The sequence below is a fragment of the Triturus cristatus genome, chromosome 5_1, assembly GCF_964204655.1.
Source record: "Triturus cristatus chromosome 5_1, aTriCri1.1, whole genome shotgun sequence".
NCBI lineage: Eukaryota > Metazoa > Chordata > Amphibia > Caudata > Salamandridae > Triturus > Triturus cristatus.
The window spans coordinates 880,687,218-880,701,642 of record NC_140587.1 but is presented as its reverse complement, the minus strand read 5'-3'; the positions used below and the strand labels follow the sequence as shown (position 1 = coordinate 880,701,642).

Here is a 14,425-nt window from a genome sequence, read left to right as displayed (position 1 = left end):
TATAGGTTCGCTGTTGGGCATAGCTATACCCCTAATTACAAGTATCCTCTCGGCCAGTGATGGAGCATGCCTCAAAGATGTATTTGGTTCCTAGACAGCAATTGGTACATTTGGGACCATCTACAGACAATGCATGGGGTATAAGTAAGAATGAGACTCTGAGGCTGGATACTGAAATTAAAGATATTTTGAACCGGCTGATCTAAATCCATACGACAAGGCAAACCTTTACACCAGCACCCTAAAACATTTTTTGATCTATTACAAACAGTGGAAAACATAAAAAAATAAGCTAACTCTATATGCCCCAGACTCTGAACAACAACCAGCAAACCCTGCAGCCCCTCAGCAACCACAGCAGCCGCCTCAAGGTCCCCCACCAACCTCAGGTTTCTTTGTTGAAGACCTCTTAAAAAATCTAAGTCAAAGGTACCGAGAGGAAGCGCAGATGTTTATAAGTAAGCTTGCAGCTTCTAAAGACCTTACAGTGTTGGAATCCACATGCACGGCCTAGTCAAAGGTCTCACGCACGCCAGACCCCTAACAAACCAAAATGCTCCTAGAGGCTGGGAGCAGTTTCTGTGAGCCTCTTCTGATCTCTATCCCTTTTACGGTCATGGGTAATGGTGACCACAGGTGCCTGCTTGAAAGTCTAAAGGGACCCAACCTGTCACCACCTTCGTGCCTCAGAAGTTCCACGGCTATTACCCTCTTGGACCACACCAGTTATGACATCTGTACCTCGAAAAAAGCCACTGGCCAAACCCCCCACGTGGCTTACAAACTAATGTTTCTCCAGACTGTTTTGAACAATTGTACCCTGTACAGGTGTGTATTATTTTTGACCTGCACATGTACCCATCTTAACAACAGTGAATAACTATCCCCAATCCTCTGTGCCTCTACAATATTGCTATACACAGTGAGTGTATACAATTCACCGTTAATTTCAGGGCACATGTGGTCGAGTTCAACCTGACTTCTTACATGTTGCACTGTGCCTATAATCCTTCTTAATTTTCCAGAGCAGTTAAACGATGTATTGTGGCCTGGGGCTTTAAGTAACACCTTACTTCTAACATTATCTAGCATCAGATGAATAGTCGAATAGGTTTCAATACTGGATATGGATTTGTTGATGGCATCGAAAACGTTTGTAACGGTTGGGTAGTATCCGTACGGAAAACCAGCGTGTATGCTCAAATGGTCCTGCTCACACTTTATGTTAAGTTTGGCTTTGTTCAGTGCAAATGTATTCCATGTTCTTGGGTATTGGATTTATGTTAGGGCTACTTCCCAATCCCCTTTCAGGTCCACAGGTTTAGCCAGTTTCATGGTGTAATTAGAAATCTGGTTGTCGGGGAACATGTCCTTAGAAGTGTTAGATGGCTGGGTAATATAAAAGGGCACTGTCTCCATCTTATCTTGAGCTTTAGACCGTCCCAAACTCACACACCCTTCAGGGAGCTGGCCAATGCCCAACTGTTAAATTTCTCTGGCCACCCAGCCATTTGACAAATGCCTGGCTGTTAGTAACGCTACCTTTCCTTTTCAGAACTTTTTCAATCCTATACACCCTGTGCGGATCGTCGGGTACCATTTGTACCTCTTCCTTGTAAAAGATGCCAGACACCTCTTTCCCATCGTACTCCTCTAACCTGTAAATATACAATCTTTCTTTAAGCTCCACAATTTCCACTGTAAATATCTTGTCGCTAAATGTCTGCTGGTATGCCTTAGTGAACACACTTTTCAATTTTGAAATCCTAACATGGTCCCCTTTTTTAAAAAGAGGCTTCTTCACCATTGTAGTGAAATGGCAACTGTACACTGTACTGCAGACCTTTAACGAATTAGGCCGGCATTACCTCTACGGGTGAAGTTTCGATGGTTCAGTGATAACTGGCATTATAAACATCTATAAATGCCTGTAGAACATCAACATATCTGTATGTGTTGTAGGCCGTAAAAAATCTCCACATCTTAGACTTTAAAGTTCAGTTACACCGCTCTACAAAAGCTGCTCTTGCTTCGTGTGTGACTCAAAATGTTGAACAGCATGCTGCTTTAATAATTTCAGAAACAACTTGTTTAAGAATTCTTTCCCCGCATCTGTTTGTATTTTTGAGGAATTCGTCCCTTCTCAAAGATGGCTTTGAAGGCAGCTTTGAGCTAGGCCCACTTTTATCGCTTAGCACTTCAGCAAAGACATACTTGGACAACATATCTATGTCAATTAATATATAACGGGATCTGTTATTATGTTTTGCTATAACTTTACAGCTGATTATAACCTTCTCTCCTGATTACCATGTCTTACCAGGTCTCTGTTTACCGGTTCATTTTCACCTACAGCCCTTCAATACAGAGCTTTGGCGCTTCCAAAGCTACCTGTCCCTTTTGTATCATAATAAAAAAAATGAAACGGGTCCCAGACATGTTATCAGTCACTACAGTGTTTGAAATGAAAGATGCTTGGGTTCTGTAAGTCCATTTTTATAATAATAAAGAATCTTAGCAAAATATTAACAAAAAACAATTCACATTTTCATAGTATATAGCCTACCATAGTTCTATCAGGGCCTTCCATGTCAGCCTCCACATCAGTATGCAGGGTATAATGCATAGCCACATGGCACCGGCATGGTTTTGTTCTAAATACACAAAGGTATATAACACTGAATAATAACTTATTTTAAAATAGTCTTCGGGAGGCTAAAGAACCTGCTCTTCTATTTTTTAAATACATATTACACATACGCCTTTCTACAAGCCTTTCTAAAATCTTTCTATGAAAGCCCGTACATAGCCCTGGCATACCCTGTAGTTTTGAGCTTGGTTCACTGGCATATCGGATCTCATTGAGTGCCATTGACAAGGTGTTCAGCATATCAGGGTGGACATATTTCTTTTCAGCTCACAACCCTTAGCAGTTTATACATCTTGTGCGTGTCTAACAAACTACATATATAACGGATTGTTCTTGCTCTGTATGAGTCACATAGGCATTCGTGCGCAGCCTGCTGAGGATTCTTCATTTGATGGCTGTAACAAAGGCTGTAATAGTCACGTTTGACACATGCTAGTACAACTGCTGCAGCAAAACCTTTAACAGACAATGCGGCATCTTGGGGTACCACTGGACTTTCCTTTTCACAGGCACCACTCCTAGTTGCACAGACACAATTCCTGCAGCCATCGTTGTTTTGGCATGTGGAACTTTCAGTCTGCTCTGAACACCATAGACAGAAAAAATTGACATCATTAACTTTCGACAGCTGTCCCGCTGCACCTTTTCTTTTTGGGGTTGCTTTTACAGTTCAAAAGAAGAAAGAGAGACAACTCATTAGTTAAAATAAAATACACTATTATGCACGTTAACTGTCTCTAATGTTTTTACTAACCTCAGCATTTTCATAGCCCTCAGCTGCACCCCTGAATTCTTGAGTCACAGAGTTTCAGTGATACCCTACTGTCTTCGGAGCTTGTACTAAACTGCTGCACAACCACTGTATCGGGAACTGCTTCCTCCATAGAAGTCATATATTCATAGATGAGTTAGGAGCCGCTATTGCTTCTTCACCCTCTTCTATTTTGAAGAAGTTGCTTCCAGCAGACCCTTCACCGTTAGTAGAGCCCTCACTGTCGCTGCTATCAACCTTAATCGGTGATGTCATTCCTTGAGACTTTGGAGGTCATTATGATAACGGGCAGATCGCCACCGCCCGTTTGGCGGTGGCGATCCGCCCACCAAAACCTACCGCCCGCATGACTTTTCCCCCTGCCACATTACGATGGCAGGGCGGACCACGGCAGACAGGAAGGCCGTTCTGACGGTTTTCTGTTGGTAGGCAATCCTCCCGATTGTCTACCGGGCGGAAAAGCCCAGGAATATGGTGGGGGTGCCATCAATATTAGGATGATGGCGGGGAATTGCCTTTCCATGGCGGAGACTCCGCCATGGAAAGACAGGCGGTTTTGGCTTTGGGGGTCTGTTGCGGGCCCCCAGGGTGTTTGTGGGTTGTGGGATGCACAGGGGTGGTACGTATGGTACCCCCTGCATTGTCATGGACATGGTGGCAGGCACCTTGCGGTGCCTGTCACCTTGAGCATGACAATGCACACAGCGCATTCCCAGCATTGTGGCGGGCGGTGCTGTGAGCACCACCCGCCACAATGCTGGGAATGGAGGATGCCACCGCCATGGTGGTGGTGGCATCCTAATTGCAGGTGCGAGACCACCGCACCACTGGCGGCCGGTCCCAGCACCACTAGGGTGGCGGGCGGACTAAATTCTGCCCGCCATCCTAATGGGCCTCTAAGCGATTACATCCGGCAGCACAAGTCATTGTGAAAACCAGTAATGTCGCAGCCCATATCTTTAGGAGCGTTCTGTTGAGAAGTCTCATCAATGATCTCTTCTGTTATGCTCCGATTATAATTATTGAGCTTGGTGGATCCATTTGTTGATTGGGTTATATCTCTTCATATTGATAAGTTCCTCTTTCTGTATTCAGGCTCCTGGTTGCTGTAAACATCTGTTGAGGGTGCCTTATATGTGTTCTAAGCAACCCCTAAAGGAGGCGTAAACCTCTACATCACAACTCGGACACATGGCATCATAGGGTTCTGGTTTGCTAGGGTCTCCAAAACAGCTCGCCCCTATGGGATCCAGCCCCTTTTGGGACAAGTGGTCACCTACATCATTTAGGGGACATGGGATCTGTCACTTTTAGTTCATTTCCGGGGCGTGGGACCTATCACTTTTAGTTCATTTGAGGGGCGTGGAACCTGTCACATTTAGTTCATTTCTTGGGCGGGGCACCTATCACTTTAATGTTTGATGAGCAATGGTATTACAACTTACCACTTGTGTCCATGTTATGTTTTGGCCTGGTTTCCGGTGCAGGTACTAGGCCTACCCACACAAGTCAGGTACCAGTTTTTATCAGAAGATGTATTGGAGAATAAAATAGTATAATATTCCTTATTACCATTTGGATATCTCTGCATTTGTGCCTTCTAAATCCAAGCCAGTGTGTAAGAAAGAAGACATTTTAAAAAATACCTTCTAAATCATATGCTAGAATGCGGACACACAAACTCATACATGTACAAAAATTACAACTTATCCTTAACTCTACAGCCTGTGGCGATTTCAGAAGTACCTAGATTTTCTTGATACCCATATTTCACCACATGAATTGTCCTACACTCGCTACACAATGAAAAATCATTGTACGATGCAACTCAGGTGTTAGCTCTGGGTACCTTGGGTTCCTGGGAACCTATAAACTCTATACATCCTCACAACTGAAGGGTCTATTAGATATAATGGTATATTGCTTTTGTAAGTTGGCCTTTGTTACATAAAGTTACAGATGAAAATGTTATCACACATGGCTGTTAGTTTATTTGGGAAAACCTTTAGGGATCTACACACATGAGCCCTTTTCTGAATTCAGAATTGTATATCCTTTCCAAAAATCTATAGCTTTCCTGAATCACAAAAGGGTTTAACAGTTTTTTCCACCACATACTGGAGGAAGATTGAGGGCACACAAAATAGGAAAAAGGGGCTATCACCTTAAAAATGCAAAGACTGTGGAAAAAAAAATGTTTTCTTCATTTGGCTCTGCCTATTCATGAAAGATGGGAAGATGGTGACTATTGCACAGCAAACTGTTTGTTGATGTCATTTTAGGAAAAGAAACAGGCACTTTTATCCAGAGCACTTTTGTTGCTAATTTCCCCAAAAAACTCAAAGTTTTGTAGATATATTTTGCCTATTTTCGTGGTCCCCTCAACCCCTGGAATCCTTTACAATCCTCAGGATGTTGGAAAAAAGGAGATAAATATGGCATGGATACCTTCCGTGCAAAAAATGCTATAGAGCCCTTAGCACCAATTACCCCAAATAGCCCAAAAAAGGCTCAGCACTGGGGGGGGTCCCAGCAGTTAAGGTGTTTGCACAACTAAACGTACAAAAATAACTACAAACAACATTATAACTAGCCACTAGACTACTCCCCTACATTCCCCCTAGCCTCGAAACCTTCAAAAGAAAATCTTTAACATGGTAGCAGTAAAAAATGATTGATCTTAATTGAAGCTATAAATAGACTATTGCCCCATAGAAGTGAATACGAAGTCATTTAAAAATGGTGAATGAATGTTTTAAAAAATGTTAAAAATTGTTTAACATCTAAAGTTGGTTAAAAAATGATGTAAAAAATGTTAAAACATTGTAAAGTATAAATGAAATAATACTATAAAAAGAAGTAATATTTTATATATATTAAAAAACCTATTTTAAAATTATGTGGTAATTATGTATATGATTTTTTTTATGTTACAAAATGATAACAGAGTATCTAGATATAATGGTTTATTTATAAGTAGAACTATATATATGTTTAAACATGTAGGTTACATTGAATAAACTTTGAAAAGACAAATAAAGCTGAAAAATCTGTTACATGTCTTTCTTCTAAGAAAAAATGAATTAATTATATTATTTATTACAAACATACAGCTAACTTCTTTTTTGATCATATTTCTGAACACCAACATTATTAATTAAACAACATAAACAATTTCTCCAAAATACAAATGCAGTTTAACAAAAGGATTTCACACTGAAATTATCAAATTAAATATTCATACTTCTACTTAACCACTTTGAAGAAAGTATTGGAGACTAAGGGGCCGATTACGATCTCATTAGGAAGGGCTCCGGATGGGATTCGGTATTGTTGAATCCAATTCGGAACTCTTGTATCCGACCGATTTGGTAAACCTTCCAGACTACTGACTACGATGCAACAAACCATCCGGGCTGTCCGAATCAGTTCTGAACGAGATTCAGGCAGCTCAGGTTGTTTGGAGCCGAATCGTACAGCCCAATGGAGACGGTTTCCGAACAAGCGAGTACGATGACCGATTCGGACAGCCGTTCCGAATTGGTTTGCCCAAGACAAAATGGCTTTGGAAATTGGTCTTTGGGGGCCCGTTGCAGGCCCCTCTTCACCTATAGGTGACTTAATGTGGCCCGTGGGGGAACCCAAGAGACCCCTCTTCCCAAGCATTCACAATGTAGCAGGCACCATGGGGTGCCCGCCATAGGGTGCAAGGTTTTCCCCAACCACCCCTTTTTTCAATGCAAGACTGTCCAGGGAAGACCTGGCTTGGCAGTTCGGGTTGGCCTGTTCCCATGAGGAGCAGGGTAAAGACGGAATTGGAAATGGATGATTCCAAACTAGGGTGGCAAAGTAAGCAAAATAACAATGGATTTAACCCAGATATCTTTACTGGAGGTGAATGATTGATTGCCTTAAGTGGGATGGATATGCTCACACGTAGGTCAAATGCTCACTCTGCCACCGAATTCAAGCTAGCCTGGCTGATGAGAGGCGATACCTTGGACCAGTCCCAGGATGTTTGTTTTCTCTCCAGGCAGTACCTGGCTTGGCAGTTTTGGCTGGGCTGATCCCATGAGGGGCAGGGTCAAGACTGATCTGCATATGATTGGGTCCAAACAAAGGGTGGCATAGTGAACATAATAATGATGGATTTAACCCATATCTCTTTACTGGCACTGAATATTTGATTTATTCAGCACTCCATCCATTATTAGCTGTCGCAGAACAGTTTTTTATATAGACACTTCTGTATCCTCTGATTCAATGCATATTTTATAATATGATGTAAGTCTCAAGAGAGGATGTATGACGTTACAACGCATACTTTTACAACGCATGGACTTACAACACAATTTTTACAATGCAACATCCACTACAACGCATTCCATTACATCGCATGACACTACAACGCATTTTTAAAAACTACCTTTACAACGCATTCCATTACATCGCATACTACCTTTACAACGCATACCATTACAACGCATATTGTTAAATTGCATTTAAGGTAAGTATTGGATAGTATAGGGGTAAAAATTACTATTCTTACTCCAGGGGGTGCAACAGTAGGGTAAGTGTTGGATAGTATAGGGGTAAAAATTACTATTCTTACTCCAGGGGGTGCAACAGTAGGGTAAGTGTTGGATAGTATAGGGGTAAAAATTACTATTCTAACTCCAGGGGGTGCAACAGTAGGGTAAGTGTTGGATAGTATAGGGGTAAAAATTACTATTCTAACTCCAGGGGGTGCAACAGTAGGGTAAGTGTTGGATAGTATAGGGGTAAAAATTACTATTCTACCTCCAGGGGGTGCAACAGTAGGGTAAGTGTTGGATAGTATAGGGGTAAAAATTACTATTCTAACTCCAGGGGGTGCAACAGTAGGGTAAGTGTTGGATAGTATAGGGGTAAAAATTACTATTCTAACTCCAGGGGGTGCAACAGTAGGGTAAGTGTTGGATAGTGTAGGGGTTAAAAATTACTATTCTAACTCCAATGGTATGCATTGTAATGGTATGCGTTGTAATGGTATGCGTTGTAATGCCTGCGTTGTAGTGACATGCGATGTAGTGTCTGAGTTGTAATGGTATGCGTTGTAATGGTATGCGTTGTAGTGTCATGCGTTGTAAAGGATGTTGCGTTGTAATGCCTGCGTTGTAAGTGTAGTGCGATGTAATAGTTGCGTTGTAATGGTTGTTTCCCCTCAAGAGATGATGAAGTAGGAAGTAGGCACTGAGGAGCACTTCCTTTACTCAATAGAGCTCCTCAATCAATCAGTCAATGATTTATAGAGTGCTGCTTATCAGCCTTAAGCATATTCAGGTGCTGGAGTGGGGTAAAGGATGCATGCTGTCCGGAGGTGGAGTGGGAGGCCATTCCAGGTCTTTGCGGCCAGGTAGGAGAAGGTGCAGCTGCCTCTTCTGATTTTGCGGAAGCGGGGCATGTGGGCGATAAAGAGAGATGTGGAGCATAGTTGTCTTCCCTGTTGGTAGAAGTTCAGTCTGTGGTTGAGGTAGGCTGTTCTTTATAGTGCAAGGCCTTATATGCATTGATCAGCAGCTTGAATTGACATTGTTTTTGGCCGTGGAGCCAGTGGAGTGCTCTGATGTGGGGGTGGTCTTGGGAGGATTTGTCTGGCTTTTGCATTTTGGATGGTTTGCAGTCTGCTCAGTAGTTGTGAGGTGATGACCACGTAGAGGGAGTTTCCGTAGTCCAGGCGGCTGGTGATGAGGGCATGGGTGACGGTGCTTCTAACATTGATGTGGAGTCAGTTTAATATTTTCTGGAGCATGCAGAGGGTGAGGAATCTGGTTGGGAAGTCAGAGTTTATCTGCTTCCTCTTGGTGATCTTTTTATCGAGTATGATGCAGAAGTTTCTGGCGTGGTCTGTGGGAGTGGGTGAGAGGCCCAGTTCCACTGGCTACCAGTAGTCGTCCCATGGGGAGGTGTTGCTCCCGACGATGAGTACCTCCGTTTTTTTGGGGTGTTGAGTTTAAGGCATTTGTTTTGAATCCAGCTGGCTATGTTGGTCATGCACCCATGGAAAAATTGGTTTTAGTGTTAGAGGGGTTTGAAGATTGGGAGACGATGGGCTGAGTGTCATCAGCATATGATATGATGCTCATTCCGTAGCTTTGGACCAGCGTTTTAGGAGGGCCATGTATGTATTGAACAGGGTTGGACTTTGGTTAATGCTGCAGATGATGTTCTTTGGGCCAGAGGTGTAAGGCAGGAGGCGGATGCTCTGGGTTCTTCTGGTGAGGAAGAAAGCCATCCATTTAAGGACCTTTCCTTGGATCCCCATCTGATAAAGTTCGTGTAGGCGGGTGTGATGTGACATGGTGTTGAAGGCTGCAGAGAGCTTGAGGAGGATGTGGGCTGCTGTCTCTTACTGGTGTAGGAGAGATTGAAAGTTCACCTGCAGCTGCAATAAGAGCAGTTCCTGTTCTGTGATTAGCACATAATCTCGATTGTGGTGGATCCAGGAGGTTTTTGATCTCCAGTTGTTTGGAGAGTTGCCTCTTTATTGCTGTCAACAACACACTCTGGACCCCACATATATGTGACTTGGGTGCACAGCTACTCCTAGAACATCCTGTATGGCAATAGTACGTACCCCTGACAAGTAAAGAGAGCTGAGTGGTCTGGAGCATGATTGTAATCTGCACTGTGCAGAGGTGCTGCTGCTGAAGGCCCGTGGTGAATTGCCATTTACCATCAAGCTTCCAAAATCAAGGAAGGGTAGTTGGAGAATGGGAAGAAGTTAGCACACACATTTTGTATATATTGTTGCTCTAGCCAGTGTTTACTGCAAATTATTTGTTGTAAAAATCTTAAGAGCCAAAAAAACAAATATATGCATGCACTAAGTCTCAAAATGAATTTGTTCTCTCGGATGCATATGTGGAGATTGCCTGCACATGTCCTTCTTTCCCCATTCCAATCATGTACATGATGGCAAGTCAGGAGATGTAGCAGGAGAAAATGTCATCACATTTTTTATTCACAGAAAGGTGCACTGAAGTGGACTTGACATTCTTCACATTCAACTGCAGCAGACCTTAACAGGCACAGAAATCCCGCTGGGGATGTTTCAAAGCAGGTAGGAGATGGAAATGGCCCCATATGTACTGCAGACACCATGCCTTTCCACTGAAATGCCTGAGTATGTGATAACATTTAAAAAATCACCCCTGAACAATAGGTGAAAAGAAACATGTTGCTGTACTTTCATGGGTGATGTGGGTATTGGGCAGGGAGCCTCCTAGTGTCAGCAAGCACCTGTTACTATGCCCAGCAGGTTCTTGGGAGGCAATGCATAATAAAGCAGCAAGTCCTTCCCTGTTTCTTTTTTATGCATGCATATCCAGGCCAAGGCTATGATCAAATCATTTACACTTGCTTTCCGGGACCCTCCCTGCCCAAACATCCCAATAATTAATCTAGATGTATGGAATGAAAAACCACTGGGGTACGCTCACAAAGGGCATTTTATATCACAGAAATGTGCACCAATGCTTTGGTGCAACATGCCCTCTGAATGTAATACAATGGTTTTAGTGTATTTATCTTAGAGTAATAAAGAGAACCAAATAAAGGAAAACAATGCCTTTAAAAGTACGGAAGTAGCCTAAAGGATGCTTGTGTTAATCTTTTGATTAGAAGTGAGAGGATATGAAGAATCATATACAGATGCATTAAATATCCCACAGTATTTGAAGCCGAGTGAAATGAAAATAACTAGTAACTTATGATATAATGAAGAGAAGTGAGAACTCCAGTGTCAGCATAATTGTTGTTTCCAATCCTGATGTTAGTGGATCTAGGGTAATATCATAAGCTCTCATCCATCTGTATTAAAGAGTATTTTAATAGTGGTTAAAAAAAAGAGTAGTTGGAAAAATCCAAATTAAAATCTTGTGAATAACATTAATTTGATAGTCATTCTCACTTGTTGTAAAAATCAACAGCAGAGTACCAATGAGCCAGCCCCTAAAGTAAAGGTGGGTAGATAATCCATGCTCAGTTTAAGGGCCTGATTAGGAGTTTGGCAGTCCCACTGCCGTCATTGCGCCAGATTCACCGCTGCCGACTAGGCGGTCTGCCCACCATATCACGATACTGTCAGATTGCTGTTTGAAAGACCGCCAGGACACACTGATATAACAGCCATTCGAAGACCGCATTGACGGCAGTTGGGAGAAAGCAGCTGTCATAGGGCAGTACAGAAAAGTTTCACCACCGTCTGAATTACAAGTTGGCTTTCCAACAAGCTGACCATGGCAGTGGGACCGCTTGCTTCGAGTCAACTGAATGGAAGGAATTGTGGTGCATTTTCACCGATTTCCTTTTATTTCCTTCACTCACCAACGTGGATCTCTTTTTCCAGGTCCTACCTTCACAGCAGCACCTTGAACCCAAAGAAAACAACCCTTTGAAAGCCGAAATCCCGGTAAGTCCATTTTGTACTATTTATCTATTAACTGGACTGGGCACATATGGCCCAGACTCTAGAAATGGGAAAATATTCTTAGTAGGAATTTTTTCGTGTGAGTCTTGCTGAAATCAAAATATACACAACATCATTGACACATATTATAAAATACACGCGGCCGCCAGAAACACCAGGGCTAGTGGTAACATTGTAATTCAGCTGGTGGGAGACCGACGCCACAGTGGTCTTCTTCTGAACTCGTAATCAGGACCTAAGTTCTGAAAAACCTAGAGCAAGTCAATATAGCTGTTATGACCAGCACCAACAATTCTTACTTCTCTTTTTGACTACTCCTTCTTTTTAAAGGGTTGAACTTCTACCCATTGGATAATGCAAATTGTCAACTTAGCATCCTCATTCCAGGAATTCAGAAACTGAAAGAAAATTGCAGGGAAAGGACGGCCAAGTTTAACTATTCAATGTTTTGGAAGGCAATAAAGATCTTACTATTTTGTGGTCTGGACTCAGACCTTTTCCTGGGAATGAGTTATTTCTGATTTCAACTTGTAACAGGTGGAATATCCTCAAGAATGCAGGAGACAGGATACTGCTGTCCAATTCTCTACTGCCTTTGACCATGATATTTAAGGTGGACAATTAGAGGAATTATTGGGTACCACTCCTATAAAGACTCTCCTTCTTTCTGAAAAGTTTCACCAAGATGCTGAGCTCCTGCCCTATTGTTTATAACAAGCATGCCTTCACAGAGGAAACACCAGTGATTATTGCATCTTCTTATGCTTTTTATAATCTCTTGGGAGGGTGATCAGATATTTGGCCTTACAATCCTCTGAAACACTTATGGCACCCTGCTCATCCTCGGAATTGATGCATGGAATGATGATTCAATATGCTGGATCAGCATCTTTCTAAACGCTTTTTGCAAATGGATGCAATTAAACTTTTTGAAACTTAATAAAGTGAAAATTCCAAATGTTGTGCAGTTTTAGACTGGACTGATGGATGACTAATGTTCAGTCTACTGACATCGGCACTGCTCTTAGTGGAGATTTACGAAAAAGTCACGCAAGGCAGCGCAGCCCATCACGAGGCTGCGCTGCGTTGCGTGACAGGGAGGGAGCAGAAGACCACCAAGGGGCATATTATCAAGAAACGTCGTTAAAATTATCACCGCTTTAGCGGCAGAAAACTGTTGCTAAAGCGGCGATAATGGGCATGATAATATGCCCTTGAGAATTCCTATATAAGCCCATGTTCTGGTGTCAACATGGGCTTCTATTGGAATTCTCTGCGGCATATTATCAAGCCCATTATCGCCGTTTTAGCAGCAGTTTTCTGCCGCTAAAGCGGCGATAATTTTAACGCCATGCTTGATAATTTGCCCCCATATCTTTAAAGATATGGATCTCACCTCCCATTTCCCTTGCGCCGGCGCTGATTGCAGCTGCCGTGCCCCATGCACACACCTTAGCGCCACATCGCTAGGGTGTGTGCATGAGTCCAGCATAGGTTTTGTACAGGAAGGGTACCCTTCCTGTACAAAATACTATGCTCAACACAAGGGACAGCTTTTCTCACTTCGTATGCGTGCTGCACAGTGCAGCACGCATGCAAAATCGTAAATATTTCTTGCGCCTAGTTGAAAAGGGCACAGTTTTTTCACGCTAAACCCAATCTACTGTTTTTAGTAAATTGGTTTTAGCGTGAGAAACTTTGGGTGGTTGCATAGAAACGCCCATGCACCACCCTTGGTATGCCCCCATGGCGCAAAGTAACGCGAAGCAAGCGCAAGTTTAGAGCTGCAAAATAAATTACAAAAAAAAAATTTTGCATCATTTTGTATCACTTTTGTGATGCTAACCTGGCGCAAAAGCTAAGTAAATCTCCCCCTTAGTTTTTTCCACAGTGTGAGGCATCTGCACTCCTTTATTAGCGTCTCTTCCTGGAGTCACTCATGTTCGTGATTTTGAATACTTGCTTCCATCAGTCACAACTCATCATAAAAACTGCCCTTTAATCCAGCTAACCTCCATGCTGATTGTTGCGTATATTATCTTGAAATTAGATAATTGAAGCACATGTTAGTCATTGTTCCCCGAATTTGCCCTAAGGAAACTACAGCATATACAAGAAGACATTTTAGACCAATGTCCAAGTAAAATCTCTCAGATCAGATGTTACATATTCATTTCTGATGACACATTTCCCGAGACATGAAGAGTTCAGGCACAGAGGCGTATCGAAAATTGAGGGGGCCCACCTACAAGGCACGTGGAGGGGCCCCTCTGGACTCTCTCTGGAGCTCATCCGCCGTAGTGCTGTGCTGAGGGGGCCCCCTGGAACTTGCTCCCACCACACGGCGGGGGCTGCGGGGGCCTGTGTTACGTCCCTGGTCAGGAATTCAAAATCGTTCAGATTAAATTTAACTCTGAAATACTCACGTGCTGCATCTGAGGCAAAATTACAATAATTTGGCTTCCAGTAGATGCTAAAAACCTTTCTCTCTTGTAAATCTTTTACACTTTTACTTTCATCTGGGGTAGTAACA

At 42.6% G+C, this 14,425-nt stretch overlaps 1 pseudogene; it reads right to left on the bottom strand.

Annotated features, from left to right (window-relative positions):
• Positions 1-2,695: 2,695 nt before the first annotated feature.
• The window catches only part of LOC146831566 (uncharacterized), a 47,834-nt pseudogene continuing 36,104 nt past the window's right edge, over positions 2,696-14,425 (bottom strand).